The sequence below is a fragment of the Corvus moneduloides genome, chromosome 1 (assembly GCF_009650955.1).
Source record: "Corvus moneduloides isolate bCorMon1 chromosome 1, bCorMon1.pri, whole genome shotgun sequence".
NCBI classification, from domain to species: domain Eukaryota; kingdom Metazoa; phylum Chordata; class Aves; order Passeriformes; family Corvidae; genus Corvus; species Corvus moneduloides.
Genome location: NC_045476.1, coordinates 104,691,157 through 104,704,063, shown reverse-complemented (window position 1 = coordinate 104,704,063; position 12,907 = coordinate 104,691,157).

Here is a 12,907-nt window from a genome sequence, read left to right as displayed (position 1 = left end):
TAATCTTTCAAAAAAATTCATTAACTTGCATACTGTAAATTAATACTTTCATACAGTTCAAGTTACTGCAATGAAATGGACTTTCAGCACATGATGTAGTGTCCTGCAGAGTATCAGCAGTAGGAAATGTATCCTTAATGGCAAGTACATTAAATTTATAGGATTACAGTGTTTGCTTTGAAAATTTTGTCTCTATGTCTGTCAGCCTTTCAACAAGAACAATGCATTTTTTATAGATGATGCTCTTTGCCTTATTTTAGAAAGGCAAGAACTATTCATATTTAGGTTTCCAGAAGTATTTCAGTGTGCCTGTGTTTCTATTTCATTTAGGGGCTGTAGTATCTGTTGGTAAGTGTGCCATTCTGTGTGCCATTATAAAATCTACTTTAATCCTAACATTTTACCATACATTTAATTGCTACTTCATTTAGGGTAATTTCCTCCAGAAAAGGGCTATAAAATTTAACAGACAATGATAACTCTCTTAGTTTCAGTTAACCAAGACATGAAATTTGAATTTAATTCATATTATATAATTAATTGTCCTTGAAAGTCAAGAAAGAAAGGCAAGACACAAGGAGCAAGATTTTAAGGTAGTATAATTTCATTGTATTTCACATCTGGGAAATACCAGGCTGTAAGACAGTCAGTATAGGTCATTCCTCCTGCATAGCTTTGTCTGGGCAGGAATGCCATGACTCAGTTACAACACAAGAAGCTTTCTGTAGGTGGTAGGAGCCGGAACAGTGTATAAAAGAGGAATTTAAAAGCAGGCCATGCAGTGATGGCATGAGGAAATTCAAAATTCACCTGGAATTGAGACTTGCAAGTGACAGTGTGGCCAACAAGATGACCTTCTACCACTGCATGTCTTCAAACATCTAAGGAAAATGGAAGCCCATTGTTCAGTGAGAATGGTGATTTAGTGGCTGTGGGCACTGACTAGATTGAGGTACACAGTGCCTTCCTTGCCTAATCTTTTGCAAGCAAGATCTCACAGGTACCTGTGACTAGATGCAGAATTCAAGGAGGAGGATGACCAGATGCAGATGAGAATTGAATCAGGGGTTACTGGAGAGATTTCAACCCATGCAAGGCCTCCATGGTTAACTCCAAGAAGTATGGCCAATGCATTTACAAGATCTCACTCTATCGTCTTCAAAATGTCTTGAAGATTGGAGAGGCCACTGACAAATAAATAAAGAATTCTCAAAAAGGTACAACAGGGTAATTAAGGAAATAAGTGGCTCATCATTCTCAATGTAGTCCTTGGGAAAATCTCAGAGCACGTATCATTCAGACATCATTCTTCTCCTTCAGCAAGACACAAAATATCTTAGAAGGATTGTTTTTAAAGAGCAATTCTAATAGCACTAATAATTACTTGGTTCCCACATAAATGATGGGTGACCTTCCTGTAGCTGTCATTGGCACACTAAGGAGGACACCAAAATAAAATTGTTCAATCATTTTACTTATAAGCCTGAAAGATGCTTGTGCTTTTTGGTGCCACAAGGATCTTACTAGTCATCTGCTTCATTAGAGAGCAGCAGACAGATTCGCCTCTGGGAGGTCCTTCACTCTTAAAATAATCACTGAAATTTTCAAGGAATTTTTTAAACTCAAATATAATGCAAAAAATTGGGATTATGCAAATAAATAAAATGAGTAATTTCTTCCTTATTTAAATGAATAAGTAAAAAATTTTGGTTTTCTTTCAATTTACCCTGAATTTAGTGCACAACAAATAGATAAAGTCTGCAAGTTTATTAGTCAGTTGTTTTTTTTCCAAATAAAGTTTTTTTGCTTGCATGTTTGCTTTTATCCACTGTGAAAAAAATTGGATTTCAACAACAGCATTACTTTTTTCTTATAAGAAGCTTTGTTTCTGCCTATGTTGTAATTTTTGGTAAACCTTTTAACATTTTTTTTTTTTTTAAATTCATCTCACTGTTTAATATTTCATAACTTTTCTTCTCATGAGCCACAGCATTCTTTCTCATCAGATTAAAAAAAAAAAACAATGTCTTTTTTTTACAGTTGTAACAAAATAAAACAAGAAATGCTTGCTGAAAAAAAAGGCTGCAAAAATATGTAAATACAAGTAACAAAGACTCTTCTATCAGTTCTATTTTGTCAATGTCCTTGAAGAGTTTATTCCATTCATTGGCTTTACACTTGATCAATGTATCAAAACTAAACATCAGTAATGTACTACGACAGTTAATTCCAGACCACTTTGTTTTTTCTCCCTTGACCTTACCAAAGTTTCTGGCTTCTGCTCTGATGTTCAAACACACAATAAAATATATCAGTGGATAACAGAACAAGTGAGATTTCCTGTAGACACTCCTACAGCTATCCCACTTGCAGCTCAGAAATTGCACTATTTTGCCTACCCTCTCTCTATTCCTGCTTGCTTCGTTACTGATGGTGAACAGTTGCCACATGCTCTGTAAAATAGCTTTCACATGGATGGAACAATAGAGCTTTAACCACCAATAAATAACTTCAGAGATTAAACCAAGCTGCAAGTAGCATAAGTCCATTGAACAAGTCAATAGGATGAATATAATAAGATTTTGTGTAACAGTTATAGGACAAAGAACGACAGCCATGAGAATAATTTTAAAACAATGAGAGTTGAAGTAATAGCTTTTCTTGGATGGGGGGAAATCATTTGGTGTTTTATAAGGCAGTAACAGCATTTTAACACCGATTTACAAGCATTCGATTTGTCCTGCATATTTTCCTAATTAATTGAATTTATAATGCCAAATTATAGCACAAATTTAATTTAAAACAGTTGTAAGAAAAGACACAGAGCTAAGAAATTATTAAACACATGAGAATGGTATTGACTGGACAGTTTCACACTGTGTCAGATTTTTAATATTGGGCTGAGACCCCAAGAATCAAGGTATCTGTAATTCATCAGTGACAAAATTAAATAGCAAGATAGGTACCAGCTGCCTTCTGATCAGAGAGCAAAAAACTGTTGCACTAGGAGAGCTGCGGTAAGCAACTTGCTCTTCAGATTTGAGAGCTGTGACAAAGAAAACTCTCCAAGGATGAGACCTCGCTGCTATTAACCTGGTTGGCCTGGAACAAGCAGGAACCGATAAGACACTGGTAAAAAATGTCAAGCTTCTCCAGTCAGGGGAGGCAAATCAATTGCAATGATCATAGAGAAATCATGTTTTGAACGATGTCATGTTATTTCATTGCATGCCTGTGATAGTATGAGTATGAGGAAATGAAAATCAGTGAAGGCTGAGTACATCTGAGAAGCATGGAATAAATCTCTAAAGAGCACACCTTAATTGTCACCATCCAGTGGGCATCTAAAAGAGCTACAGATGAGTAAAAACTCATACAAAATGGAAGTGTCTGACATTTTTCTGCATATAAGCTTTCCATTAGCTAATAGCATGGGCATTTGGTGAAGTGTAAAAAGCAGGGGTAGAATAATCCTTGGAATCGGTAGAAATTCAGTGCTCCTCTCTAACTGTTTCTCTGTTATTTTCAATCAAAAATACGTTTAAAACCAGTAGATTGCAGAAAATTTTCATGTTTCATTTCCTCCTCTGCTCGCCTGTGCTCCCCACAAATTATACAGTGCACTTTCCAGACTCTGCATATCACTCAGGAGAATACCTCTTTTCTCTTAGGAGGGTCAATCTTCCCAGCTCATTTGGGTTGAGAAAAAAAATTTTCACTGAAAGAGATATTTTCATTTAGTTTCTTGTGGAAACTGGAGCCTCTGTATGAAAGGATTGCAATACACAAACATGTAATTCAGGGGGAACAGAGTATCTGCTATGGGATTCGTCTGTGATATAAGACAACTCACGTAAATAGTTTCGACAGATCACCACTATTTAATTTGAGATTCCTGTGGAATAACTTGCAGATATTCACTGTATTCTTCTCTTTGATATACTGAAAGTTGTGCTCTGAACACAAAGTACTGAATAATGTTACTATGGATCTTTTGTGCTCAAAATCATTAGAAACTTTTAACAATTTGAGCTTTAAACTTGCTTTGATATAATTCCTCTGTTATAGAGAAGTGGGAATAATCATAATAATAATACTTCACCTTATATGGGTGCTCTGAAGATGAATTTTGGAAAGGATTAAGAGCATTGATGTTGAAGTACCTGAGGAAGTGTTGCTATAAAAGAAACCAAAAAAAATCACAAAAACCCAAACTCAGTTATGTTGTATTTTGTGGTGGTTTTTATAAAGCAAAGTAATATGTGAAAAGGACATGAAGGAAATAAACATAAATTCTGAAAAATAATTTGTCTGTGAATGATAGAATGAAATTACTATGGAGTTGATTATAAAAATGCATCACTATTATGAAAATATATGCTAACAGACACATGGAATTTTGTTGAATTTTCTCTTACTTTCGAGTTCTGGGTTGTCAGCATTCTAAGAACTTACTCTTTAAATCTGTATTAGAAGATATCTAAAGATATGTGTCAAAGTAATGCATAAAATTCAAGGGTATCATTTTAATAGGTGGGTTATTATTTCAAGCAATTCATAAAAGGTGTTGCCATGGTTCAGTATTTTGTATACCTTTACACAAGACTTCAAACAAAAATAGAGTTCACTTAAAAAGTAAAATTACACAGATAAGCCTTAAATCAAGTCACCCACAGCAAGTACTAAGCTTAATTTTATATGCTTGGTTATTCAGGTATACAAAGGATAGTTTAATATTCATTCAGGAATAATTTATTCAGTTAGACATAAACTTAATGAGCAGTAAGTTAAAATTGTTGTACAGACTGTTAACAGACATTTGAGGTAGAAGAATAAAGCAATGGAGCAAATCAAACTGATAATCTGTGACAAGTCCAGTTCCTTAAAATGACAAAAAAAGACAAAGTGGCTTGGACAAAACAACTGAAATATCAAGTCTGTCACCATTATTCCTAATGTACCATGTGTAGCCACTACAAAAAGGCAGAAGTAATCTCTATATTTAGTTTCTAAATCTAGCAGAGTAGTTACTCCTGAGTACAGGTATGAATGCTTTATCACAGAATAACTTAATTGTTGATATTAGAAGGGACCTCTGAAAATAATCTGGTCCAATACCTCTGCTCAAGAAGGAATATTACAACCAGTTGCCCAGTTCTATTTCCAGATTTCTTGTGAATATGTTCAGACTGGGAGACTCCACAAACTCCTGGGGCAACCTGTTCCTGAGTGCTTGGTCACTCTCACATTAAGAAAGAATACCCAAAAATAGTGTTATATTGAAACGCAATATAAAAAATAATTCCCAAACATAAAATCAGAAAGACAGTGCAGATATGTAATAAAATAATCTGTTTTATACAATTTTACATATACATGCTGTCTTGGGGTGACTTTATGATGTTGTATCCCCTATCATCTACCCTATGCCAGACATGAGTTCTGTGCCTTTAAGCCAGATCTGAGAGGGGTGGGGAAAGGCAGTGGAATTCTTTTGGCAGCTGTGTTCAAAAACACAGATAACTCACTCACTCTCTCCCCAGCTCTCAGCTCTGCAGCAGGGCAGAGGGGTGCACTCTTTTGCTTTTTAGCTAGCTTCTTGTTCGTTAGCTGAAGAAAGGAGTTTTCCCAGGACTGTGGCTTCTTCTTTTTTCTCCTGGAGCTGTTCAGCTTTGCTCCAGTCCAGAACACCATCACCGGGAGGCCCCACACCACTGTCTGGAGGGGCCCATGCCGCACCCCAGCTCTGGAGAGAGCAGAGCCACACCTGCAGAAAGGACTCGGAATCTACCAGGTCTTCTCCACACTGAGAGGTTTTATTACTTAACATAATTCATTTTGTGCCTGTGTGCACTTTGCTTGTTAAATAAACAGCTTTTTTTTTCACTTTCCTCCAAGAAATTTCTTTCCAAACTTGCTGGGGGAGGGACTGCTGAAAACTGCCTTCCCTTAGACGATATGTTCATTTCAGACGTTTCCCCCCAGTTTGTCTCAAACTGGGACACATGCATATATATGTGAAATTATGAGCAAACTGCTAAGTTCAACAGTATAGCTTGCACCACATTGTTGATATGGATGAGATTCCTGTGTGAACATGAAGAAATCAGAGAAATTCAATGGTAAAAGATGTGAAATAAGAGAATGACCCACACTGAGAAAAAGTAGTTGTTTTATTCAAATAGAAGAGGATGTTCTAATCTGAAAAAGTCTAACACCTTTATGAGACTACAAAATCTTAAAAAGGAATTATAGACTCAAGCTACACTAAGGAACATACATGGTGATTAACAAGGGATAGAGCCTCTGTGACTGTTTGGGCATTTAAGTACTGAAACAAACTGCCATGGGAGAATGTGAAATCATCTTCGTAGAGGATAATAAAACTTAAACAGCATCCCACGTATTACCGAGAGATACAGAATGAATGTTTTCCCAGATAAAAAATGAGACAGTGACCACTCAAGGATTTTTATTGCAAAATTATTCTATGTGCACTACACAACTCTCTTCCTCACCCTCAAACCAGGCAACCACACAAATGAGTCAGTTAATTTCCAGCTTGGTTCACACTTTAAAAAACTCTGTTTTTTTCAGAAGCTTTGATTACTATTATTCCAGAATTTTCAGAACATATATTGTGGCTTATATAAGACAAGATGGCAAACTGAGATGCAAAATGTTGCTCTTTTTTTCACAAAATCATGGTGACAACAGAGTTACTCTAGAAACTAAGTAAAAAAAAGGGACAATTTGAATGCATCCTCATTTTTAAGAGCTATATATTTCTACTGTATGCATTTTAAAATATTTTTAATTAACAACTGAAAAAATCTCTTTACACTCACTTTTTTAATCTGCAAAAATATAGCAATATAAAAGCATAAAAATAACACTCAAGAAAATACATGCAAAAGAAAGAGAAAGAAAGGTTAAGAGTAGAAAGATATCATCACCCATGGATGCAGAGACAAGACCTAATAGTTACAATTTTGAGTCTGTTGGTTGAAGTGATGGTTGCTCTCTTGATCCATCAGGGGTGGGGGAAAGCCCATGAAACACAAAGCTCAGTGAGTTAATATGAGCTCAGGTTCAGGTGGAATGTCCAGGTACCTCTTCTGGGAGGGCAGGGTTGGCTGGGTGCAACATTGTGGATCTGTTGCAACACTGTGGATCATGCACAGTCCTCTGGTGGAAGGACCCAGAAATTATTCTGGGACACTTTCAAGGGGTCTTTGATGGTTTATGGCCCCTTCTAAGACATGACAGCTGCCTCTTACATCATCGTATTTGAGCCAATTATGCACCATCAGAAGGGATGAATGCCTTCAGGCCTACATGTGAATGTACTTTTCCTGGAGAGTTTTCACACCTGAGCCAGCTGTGTAAGGGAGGACATTGGCATGATAAAAAGCACTACCTGACCTCACAGGATCCACCTTTTATAGGCCTGTTCCCTTATCTGGCTCAAACCCCAGCCTGCAGCCTCCAGAGATGGATCTGGGCTGTTACCTCGAACACTGTCGTCAAAGCACCTGCTGCTTTTGCAAATAGCCAACAGCTTGAGCCATTATCTATTAACGTTTCAGTCTCTCACAATCTGCTCTTTTCAAATGTCATCATTTCTGGTAGGTGGGTTTTTAAAGCACCTACACTTGATATTCCTTTCCTCAAAGACAAGATGGATAGTTAAACAGACAATGTAATCTGCAATCTGATCCACAGTGCCTTGATTCTGGTGGCTTCTTAAAGAAGTGAGGGCTTCGGTGGATCAGTGCCACGTTTGTCCCTACAGGGTCCCTCGTGGACCGCTCAGGCAGCACTCTGCCAGCACCTACGCGTGCACACGATCTCACCTTCACAGGTGGTGGCGAACAGCCGCTCACACACACGGTCTAAGCACGAACCGGAGACAGAGAGGCGAGAGGGGCTCTCTGCACGCAATTCCGAGGTGTTTAATGGCAACACCCCGAAGGCAACAGAGGCAAGAAAGAACAACAACCGAAAGCCCGTGCCTGTTTTATCCTGAAAACTTCCAAAGGCGGGCAGAGCATCCAAAACCAATAGTCTGAGGGCTAGGGGGCAGAGGCAAGGTTGAATGGCATAACAGGGGCCAATGGGAAAAGGGATGGGAAGGGGAGAAGGCCAGTGACCAGCAGAATCTAGACAAAGGGAGAACTTTCTAGTGCAGTGTTGTAAGAAGAGACCACTTTTAAGGCAACTTGAGGTGTGTAAAGTGGACTTAGCCACCACAACAGCTTTTCTCTACTTGTAAAGAACACAATCCCCTTTTTAACTTCTTCCACTGAAAGTAAGAACAAGAATTCAGTGGCTGGTCTTAACAGTGTAGCCAGTCATTGCAAAATGGATAATATTAAAAGTTATCATCATTACTTTAAATAGAATGCGACTTTGAGAAATTATGTCCAAATTTTTCTTAACATGAAGCATATTTCTGGGTTTTTTTTTTCTTCTCAGAAGCATCATTGTAATACTTCTTATGTTACTGAATGAACAAGGTTTCTGTGAACTGCAAAAAGGCAAATGGCATTTGACTATCTAGTCTTAATTTTTTTCCTGAAGTTTCCTTTCTATCTTTATTCACCTCTACCCACAGAAGAAAACTGAGTCTTCCAGAAAAAAAATGGCTTCCATAACCTGTTTTCCTGATTTGTACTGAAATACGTCTTTCTTTTCCTTTTCTCAAATTCACTACACTTCCTTATTGATCAAAAAACATCTCTAAAATGATGCAAAAAATTTAAGAGTAACTGAAGAAGAGACAAAGTACAAAGAACTGCATTAACACAACTGGAATATAGAACCTGGAGAAAGAACATAAAAGTCAACAAGAAGAATGTTGAGAGCAACATAAGTCACACAGAAAGTGTGAATGAAGATGCATTAAGGAGCAGAGAAGTTTGAAACAAGGCAACTGGAATAGGTCATAGGAGCTGTGAGTGATTTAAACACTTAAGATTCTTAATGGAATGAAGGAACATCAAGGTGGTGGAGCTGCAACCGGAGAGAAACAACTGCTATCTAATTTGATCCTTCCAGGTAATTATTCAAAAGTTTTTAGTTGTCAACCTGGGGACCCTGCAACCGTGCCCAATAGAATGTGAAGAAAACATAAAACATGTTTTGCAGTGACTCTTTTGAATTTGGAAGCTATAATTTTTCCTTGTGACATCCTTTTTGACTTCTCAATCTTATTCTTTTGACAGAATATTTAGTGTGACAAAGTTTTGGGAACAAGGAAGGAGGATTTGGGTTATTGCTTTTTTAGTGACCAAGATTGAAGAGTGAGGCTTCATTATATACTACATCAAAAAATTAATGATAGAACATACCCCACATCAGTATTTTAAGAAGAAAAATGTTTGCCAAATCATAATATAAAAACAATTATAAAAATAATAAGGGTTGTAGAATTAACTCTGAAAACCCTAAAACTTACGGTGTTTTCGACATTCAACAGCATCAGCTCAGCAGGGGATGTTCACTTGTCCATATGACTTTCTATAGAGGCTGCTTTTACTTCATATCAGCAGACTTCCAGCTTTGTCTCCACATAACAGTACTTGCTCAGAAATGACAGCTTAGGGTTTGCTCCATGAGATCTGATGGCAGTGCTCACCCAGTTAGTTTAAAAGTGACTTTGTAAGGATGCACAGTGTGCATGATGATGCCTTGGCTGACTTTCTCCATCTGCCTTGGGGCTCCCAGGAAAACCCTTTTGCTTGTGTCTCCCATACAATGATTCTCTGGTTGCTTTTTGTGGTGGTTTTTGTTTGTTTGTTTGTTTGTTTTTTTGTTTCTTTTTGGCAAAGGTGAATTCCAAGCAGTGATTTAACTAGCTCTGGACTCCTCCTTTTTATTCATCCAGTTCCTTATACCTGTATGTTCTTTTCATATCTTAGATTACAGAATCTCTTGAAAGTCCTACAAACTTACATATGCCTATTTCTGGGAAGAAACCAGAAACAGATTTATTCATATGTGGCTGTGTATTAGATCAAAAATATATAGTGTTTGACAATTGTTTGCTGGGAAATCACCTCTGTATAACTTAGTGGAACTTGAAGACTGTAAGAGTATTACAGCTGGTGGTGGGGTCCGAGGCTGCGACCCAGGAAGAGGTGACCGGTCCGGGGAGATGGTCCCGAAAGGAATCGCCTTCCCGAGGCCCGGTGTCTTCCCTCAGCTGCTGGCAGGGGAGCCCTTGCAGAGGCTGTCAGCTCTTTAGTGATTATCAGCTCGTGATTCCAGCTCAGCTCTGCAGGGCAGCCTCCAGGCCAAAACCAGACCAGAGAGAGAGACGAGAAGGCCCGTGTGGCTGCTTCCGCACGAAGGTAGCTTTATTGTGGGTCTCCTCCGGCGAAAGGAAGAGCCACGGACGACCTCTCTCTACAGAGGCAAATTGGTCTTCTTTTATAGGGATACAGGGGATCAGCAAGGGGACCAATGGATTACAGAGGGTCTAGGACAGACCAATGGGTTACAGAATGATCTGCATAGGGTATCCCAAAGATTGTGGGTCTACCTTTCCTCGCCATGGCCCAAAAGTAGTTGCCTTTCCAGGGAGTCCTGCTGGGCGATTGTGAGATCTTTTATCTCAGCAGACATCCCTCCAGGGCAGTGGCTGGGCATATCCCACATAAGAGAACTGTGCAGAAATTGCATGGATGCTTTTATTTTTTAGTACAGACTATATTTTCCTTGATAAAGAATGAATGCTGGTGTACTGAAGTGAAACAGCTTATGTTAGGGAGTTGCATTTGAAAGAGAAGCAAGGTTAAAATTCCCAGTGTTAGGATTAATCTTCTTTAGAACAAAGTTTCGGTCATGTTAGGCAGAAGACTGGGACCTCCTTCCCCTTTTTTCATTCCTATTCATATTTCCAACTGACCAGTGAATAACTTCTTAGGAGCTTAAATGCTGCAGTTGGGTACCTTAGACATCCATGTAGATATAGAAAAAGACCCAGGTCAATGAACATGAAGAAGTCCAGACAAAAAGACAGAACAATAAACACAATTAAAAAAAATAAAAGGAAATCCTGCATTTTATACTGTTATACTTAACTTTCAAGATCTAACTAAAGACACTTAATTTTCAAGATCTAATTAAAGACTTTTTTTTAACACATGAGAAACACTAATACAAAACCAGAAAATAAGCTTCAAGATCTTTGTCTCTTCTAAGCTCTCCCCGCATTAAAAGCCCAATAGGAGTTTTGATCTGTTGACACAGTATGAATAGAAATGATAAAGATCACAGCTATTTCTGTCATTTATTTTGCCAGTAACAAAGAAATTTGGCATAAAGAGCACATATACAGAGAACGGATGCATTACTCAGGGGCAATAAATTAACATTCATATTATGACTCGCATTGGCAAGGTATTCCACCCTGGAAAATAAATATTCTTATTTTCGTTTTTCTCAGCCTGAAATCAACACCAAGTTTGCCAATTTAAAGGTTAAGTTGATGTTTTTCATCTTTTAAGATTCTTCTTTTAGTAGTTCAAACCCCCACAATATACATACACATCCAACTCAAACTTACCATGAAAGGTCAAAACATTTTTAACTTCTCATTTAAAGAAAAAAAAAAAAAGGTGATTCTAGTTCAAAAAACAATGCTACATAGATTTGTAGATCCAATTGCTTTGTAAATAATATTCAATTTTTAAATAAATCATCCCTATTTTTCATTTTTCCGGGAGGAATACTCTCTAGATAAAGTGCCAGTCTGAGACAGGGTGCTTTACTCTGAGCAAGATTTGCTCAAGTATATATTGAATAAATGAAAAGTATATTAGTTATTAGTAGTGTCCAAATGCTTTTTGGTGAAATCTGAGATAATGTGGAACTTATGGAACACTGCAATAACCTTGTTCAGGTTTACTAAAAGAGCCATATTCCAGTGGAGCAAAGCAAAGTTCCACCTGTATCTGACGATTTTAAGTTTAGTGTGGTATTTGTACAATATCTGTGTGAATCAAGTACACCAAAGTGTCAATTACTTCGACAGTATTTCCTTGAAGTCTCATAATAATATTTTAACCACTGTCTCCATCAACACTGAAAATAAAACATTAGTAATATATAATTTATAGCCCAGACCTAATAAATCAGATTATCAGACTTCAATGACCTTTATGGCCTAGAGACCTAACAGCTGTTTCCTTTCAGATCCCCAAAAGCAGTGCTTCCAGTAGCACTGAAGAACTGGCTGAATAGCTTCACTTTCATTTAAAAAAAGAAAAACCCACAGGATTTTTGCTTATGAATTATCTGTTTTGTTCAGCTTATAAAAGTTAAGCAAAGAAGAGAAGTATGCAAACATACATGGACTTTATTCTACCAAGATTTTCGATAGTGAATTTTGACTGAAATAATCAAGGATAACTCTCTCGTCTTCTACCTCAACAGTTCCTCAAAACTATGACCATTCAGATGAATAACCTAGGTAAATTACATTGCCTATCTCAAGCATATTTCTTCTTTCTTTTCAAGACAGCATCACTGTTGAAAATTCTGTATAATCTCTGTTCATTTGCTCTGTAAATTTGTCTCCATGTCATAATTTTACTTGCTTATTTTCAACGACTAGATAATGGTGTTACCTTGTTCCCTAATGAGGGGAATGGTGAAGGAAGACTTTCAATATCATGCTCTGTTGAAAAATTTTTAACCACTTTTTTATGACTTTTGATAGCACTAAAGAGGTGAAACGTAGATTTAGAGGGAACATAAAGATTTTAGTCATAGGCTTGGGATTTTAGAAGTAGGCTTGGGCCCAGTGAGGGTTAATCAAAATAGTTAGGAGAACTGGACCTGAAATAGAGTTTTAGGTGTTAGTAACTGATTAACAAATAATTGATGATATAGAATTTTA